Source organism: Copadichromis virginalis, linkage group LG9 (assembly GCF_057382275.1).
Source record: "Copadichromis virginalis isolate Kocher_CV1m ecotype Utaka linkage group LG9, C_Virginalis_male_GT1.1, whole genome shotgun sequence".
Taxonomy (NCBI): domain Eukaryota; kingdom Metazoa; phylum Chordata; class Actinopteri; order Cichliformes; family Cichlidae; genus Copadichromis; species Copadichromis virginalis.
The window spans coordinates 10230889-10236888 of record NC_140626.1 but is presented as its reverse complement, the minus strand read 5'-3'; positions in this window follow the sequence as shown (position 1 = coordinate 10236888).

The window sequence follows — 6000 nt, the reverse complement described above, 5'->3', positions numbered from 1 at the left end:
AGATGTCACCCATCACTATACTGTACCCCAAAGTGTAAAACATGACATTTCCTGTTCCCACTAGGTGGCGCTGTCCTTGAGGTCAAATATGGCAGTTGAAATATGTTCAGGGGTGGAGCCTTATCATATGTCTTCACTTTGGTCAAGGTCAGAAGATGTATGACAAAATGAGAGGCAATAAGATTTTCATGGCGAGTCATCGAAATTCGCCATGGCGCCACGGCCTCATAGTATTGTGAAAACTCAAAAGCTCCGCAATTTAACATGGCACAAGGGTGTAGTTGACACTGTCCAAATTTGAAGTTTATAGGACCAAATCCCAAGGAGGAGTTCGTTAAAGTTCGAGGCATGGAAATGGCAAAATTAGAGCCAAAATGTCACCTTCTCTTCCAAATGGCGGACTTCCTGTTGGGTTTGCGTCAATGGGCCCACAGACTTTTTTGTTCGTCTTGGAATGATACACATGTGTGCCAAATTTCATACATGTAGCTCAAACCATGTGGTCGTAGGGCTGCATTTAACAAGGCATAGGTGGCGCTCTAGAGCCATTTCCCAGTGCTCATAAGTAAAACCATTAAAATACAAAATTTTTCACCAGACCTGGCATGTGTGCAAAATTTCATGAGTTTTTGAGCATGTTTAGGCCCTCAAAAAGGCCCTTGTTTGGGGTGAATAATAATAATAATAATAATTAAAGCTGCAAGCAGCGTTATGAGGGCCCTCGCACCCCATCGCGTCGAGCCACGCCCAACACCTACAACCAGCACCTCCGATCTGATGTCACATTGATGGAATTCATGCATTTAACCACCAGCTAACATTTCATCTCATTCAATCGTCATTATAGTCGTCCCACTAGGTGGCGCTCTAACCATTACTGACAAATGGCATAACAAACACTTCCAAGCTCGAGTCTCATCACACCTGAGACGTTTGGGAGAGATTGGACATTGTGTTTTTGAGTGACAGCAGATTACTGCTTTTTGGCGAGTGATTCAAACTCTAAGTGCCGCCATGACCACCCCGTTTCCCTGGACGTAAAAAGCTTCGCAATTTAACATCACAAAGGTCTTTAGATTCCACACACTGGAGAATGGTTCAATATGATGAAATCCCTTGGAGGAGTTCGTCAAAGTATGAAGCCTGAAAAGAGGAGAAAATGTCGCCAAAATTGCACATTAATTTTAAAATGGCTGACTTCCTGTTGGATTTGGGATATTGCTCCAAGAGACTTTTTTGTACATCTTGATATCTCCTATAAGCCTACCAGGTTTCAGATTCATACATAATACACAGAGCTGGGGCTGTGGTTTTGAAATTTTGTAGGGGGCGCTGTGGAGCCAGTTTGGGATATTCAATGAAAATGATCACATAACAACAAAGCCTTCGTGACATTGGAGGTGTGTGCCAAATTTCAAGCCTCTATAAACTTGCCAAGACCCTCAAAAGCCACTTCATCTTTCATCGTGAACAGCGTTGCCACCAGGGTGCGCCGTTCAGTTTAAAGTCACAATTTTTGCACTGAAGCATCACGAGGGACTGATGGTGATATTCACCGCTTTTGAGGTGGCCACGATGAACCTGTGAAAATCAGTACAACAAAATTAAAGCCATGACATTTCCTGTTGCCACTAGGTGGCGCTGTCCGTATTTCTGACAATGGGCACATCAATCTGTTCAGGGCGGGTCTGACATCATGCCTGTAAAGTCTGGTACTGATCAGACTGGATTTCATTGAGTTATACTAATTTCTTTCTTCATGGCGTGACATCAAAGTTCGCCATGCTGCTGGGGTCACACCCTTTCGCGAAAACTCACAGTTTTCACTGTAACCCAAGACCAACTCCTTAAGGCTTTCCTGGAGAAATTTGAGGCTGCAGATGTCACCCATTACTATACTGTACCCCAAAGTGTTAAACATGACATTTCCTGTTCCCACTAGGTGGCGCTGTCCTTGAGGTCAAATATGGCAGTTGAAATATGTTCAGGGGTGGAGCCTTATCATATGTGTTCACTTTGGTCAAGGTCAGAAAATGTATGACAAAATGAGAGGCAATAAGATTTTCATGGCGAGTCATTGAAATTCGCCATGGCGCCACGGCCTCATAGTATTGTGAAAACTCAAAAGCTCCGCAATTTAACATGGCACAAGGGTGTAGTTGACACTGTCCAAATTTGAAGCTTATAGGACCAAATCCCAAGGAGGAGTTCGTTAAAGTTCGAGGCATGGAAACGGTAAAATCAGAGCCAAAATGTCACCTTCAATCCAAAATGGCGGACTTCCTTTTGGGTTTAGGACATTGCCATAATAGACTTTTTTGTTCGACTCTGAAAGTTATATAGGTGTACCGACTTTCAAACATGTAGGTCATACCCATACCGGGGGCTCGCGTTTTTCATTTTTCTAGGTGGCGCTACTGAGCTAATTTTCCCTGGCCATGTCTGAGAACATTAAAATACGTAAATTTTCACCAGACCTGACGCGTGTGCAAAATTTCATGAGTTTTCGAGCATGTTTAGGCCCTCAAACGGCCAATTCATTTGCCGGAATAATAATAATAATAATAATATTAAAGCTGCAAGCAGCGTTATGAGGGCCCTCGCACCCCCGGCGCGTCGAGCCACGCCCAACACCTAAAACCAGCACGTCCGATCTGATGTCACATTGATGGAATTCATGCATTTAACCACCAGCTAACATTTCAACTCATTCATTCATGATTAGTTAGTCGTTCCACTAGGTGGCGCTCTAACCATTATGTACAAATGGCATAACAAACACTTCCAAGCTCGAGTCTCATCACACCTGAGACGTTTGGGAGAGATTGGACATTGTGTTTTTGAGTGACAGCAGATTACTGCTTTTTGGCGAGTGATTCAAACTCCACGTGCCGCCATAACCACCCCGTTTCCCTGGACGTAAAAAGCTTCGCAATTTAACATCACAAAGGTCTTTAGATTCCACAAACTGCAGATCGGTCCAATCTGATGAAATCCCTTGGAGGAGTTCGTCAAAGAACGATGCCTGAAAAGAGGGGAAAATGTTGCCAAAATTGCACATTAATTTTAAAATGGCTGACTTCCTGTTGGATTTGGGATATTGCTCCAAGAGACTTTTTTGTACATCTTGATATCTCCTATAAGCTTACCAGGTTTCAGACTCATACATAAAACACAGAGCAGGGGCTGTGATTTTGAAATTTTGTAGGGGGCGCTGTGGAGCTATTTTGGGATATTCAATGAAAATGATCACATAACAACAAAGCCTTAACCACATTGGAGGTGTGCGCCAAATTTCAAGACTTTTTAAACTTTCCAAGCCCCTCAAAAGCCACTTCATCTTTCATGGTGAACCGCGTTGCCACCAGGGTGCGGCGTTCAGTTTAAAGTCACAATTTTTGCACTGAAGCATCACAAGGGACTGATGGTGATATTCACCGCTTTTGAGGTGGCCACGATGAACCTGTGAAAATCAGTACAACAAAATTAAAGCCATGACATTTCCTGTTGCCACTAGGTGGCGCTGTCCGTATTCCCGACAATGGGCACATCAATCTGTTCAGGGCGGGTCTGTCATCATGCCTGTAAAGTCTGGTACTGATCAGACTGGATTTCATTGAGTTATACTAATTTGTTTCTTCATGGCGTGACATCAAAGTTCGCCATGCTGCTGGGGTCACACCCTTTTGCGAAAAGTCACAGTTTTCACTGTAACCCAAGACCAACTCCTTAAGGCTTTCCTGGAGAAATTTGAGGCTGCAGATGTCACCCATCACTATACTGTACCCCAAAGTGTAAAACATGACATTTCCTGTTCCCACTAGGTGGCGCTGTCCTTGATGTCAAATATGGCAGTTGAAATATGTTCAGGGGTGGAGCCTTATCATATGTGTTCACTTTGGTCAAGGTCAGAAAATGTATGACAAAATGAGAGGCAATAAGATTTTCATGGCGAGTCATCGAAATTCGCCATGGCGCCACGGCCTCATAGTATTGTGAAAACTCAAAAGCTCCGCAATTTAACATGGCACAAGGGTGTAGTTGACACTGACCAAATATGAAGGTTATGAAATCAAACCCCAAGGAGGAGTTCGCAAAAGTTCGAGGCATGGAAATGGCAAAATTAGAGCCAAAATGTCACCTTCTCTTCCAAATGGCGGACTTCCTGTTGGGTTTGCATCAATGGGCCCACTGACTTTTTTGTTCGTCTTGGCATGATACACATGTGTGCCAAATTTCATACATGTAGCTCAAACGATGTGGTCGTAGGGCTGCATTTAACAAGGCATAGGTGGCGCTCTAGAGCCATTTCCCAGTGCTCATATGTAAAACCATTAAAATACAAAATTTTTCACCAGACCTGGCATGTGTGCAAAATTTCATGAGTTTTTGAGCATGTTTAGGCCCTCAAAAAGGCCCTTGTTTCGCCTGAATAATAATAATAATAATAATAATAATAATAATAATTAAAGCTGCAAGCAGCGTTATGAGGGCCCTCGCACCCCCGGCGTGTCGAGCCATGCCCAACACCTGAAACCAGCACGTCCGATCTGATGTCACATTGATGGAATTCATGCATTTAACCACCAGTTAACATTTCATTTGGTTCAACCATGAGTATAGTCGTCCCACTAGGTGGCGCTCTAACCATTATAGACAAAGGGCATAACAAACATTTCCGAGCTCGAGTCTCATCACGCCTGCGACCTTTGGGAAAGATTGGACTTTGTGTCTTTGAGTGACAGCATATTACTGCTTTTTGGCGAGTGATTGAAACTCCACGTGCCGCCATGACCACCCCGTTTCCTTGAACGTAAAAAGCTTCGCAATTTAACATCACAAAGGTCTTTAGATTCCACACACTGGAGAATGGTTCAATATGATGAAATCCCTTGGAGGAGTTCGTCAAAGTATGAAGCCTGAAAAGAGGGGAAAATGTCGCCAAAATTACACATTAATTTTAAAATGGCTGACTTCCTGTTGGATTTGGGATATTGCTCCAAGAGACTTTTTTGTACATCTTGATATTTTCCATAAGCTTACCAGGTTTCAGACTCATAGATGAAACACAGAGCTGGGGCTGACTTTTTGAAATTTTGTAGGGGGCGCTGTGGAGCCATTTTGCGCTATTCAATGAAAATGATCACATGACAACAAAGCCTTCATACATTTGGAGGTGTGTGCCAACTTTCAAGCCTCTATAAACTTTCCAAGCCCCTCAAAAGCCACTTCATCTTTCATGTTGAACAGCGTTGCCACCAGGGTGCGCCGTTCAGTTTAAAGTCACAATTTTTGCACTGAAGCATCACGAGGGACTGATGTTGATATTTACCGCTTTTGAGGTGGCCACGATGAACCTGTGAAAATCAGTACAACAAAATTTAAGCCATGACATTTCCTGTTGCCACTAGGTGGCGCTGTACGTATTCCCGACAATGGGCACATCAATCTGTTCAGGGCGGGTCTGACATCATGCCTGTAAAGTCTGGTACTGAACAGACTGGATTTCATTGAGTTATACTAATTTGTTTCTTCATGGCGTGACATCAAAGTTCGCCATGCTGCTGGGGTCACACCCTTTTGCGAAAAGTCACAGTTTTCACTGTAACCCAAGACCAACTCCTTAAGGCTTTCCTGGAGAAATTTGAGGCTGCAGATGTCACCCATCACAATACTGTACCCCAAAGTGTAAAACATGACATTTCCTGTTCCCACTAGGTGGCGCTGTCCCTGATGTAAAATATGGCAGTTGAAATATGTTCAGGGATGGAGCCTTATCATATGTGTTCACTTTGGTCAAGGTCAGAAAATCTATGACAGAATGAGAGGCAATAAGATTTTCATGGCGAGTCATCGAAATTCGCCATGGCGCCACGGCCTCATAGTATTGTGAAAACTCAAAAGCTCCGCAATTTAACATGGCATAAGGGTGTAGTTGGCACTGACCAAATATGAAGGTTATGAAATCAAACCCCAAGGAGGAGTTCGTCAAAGTTCGAG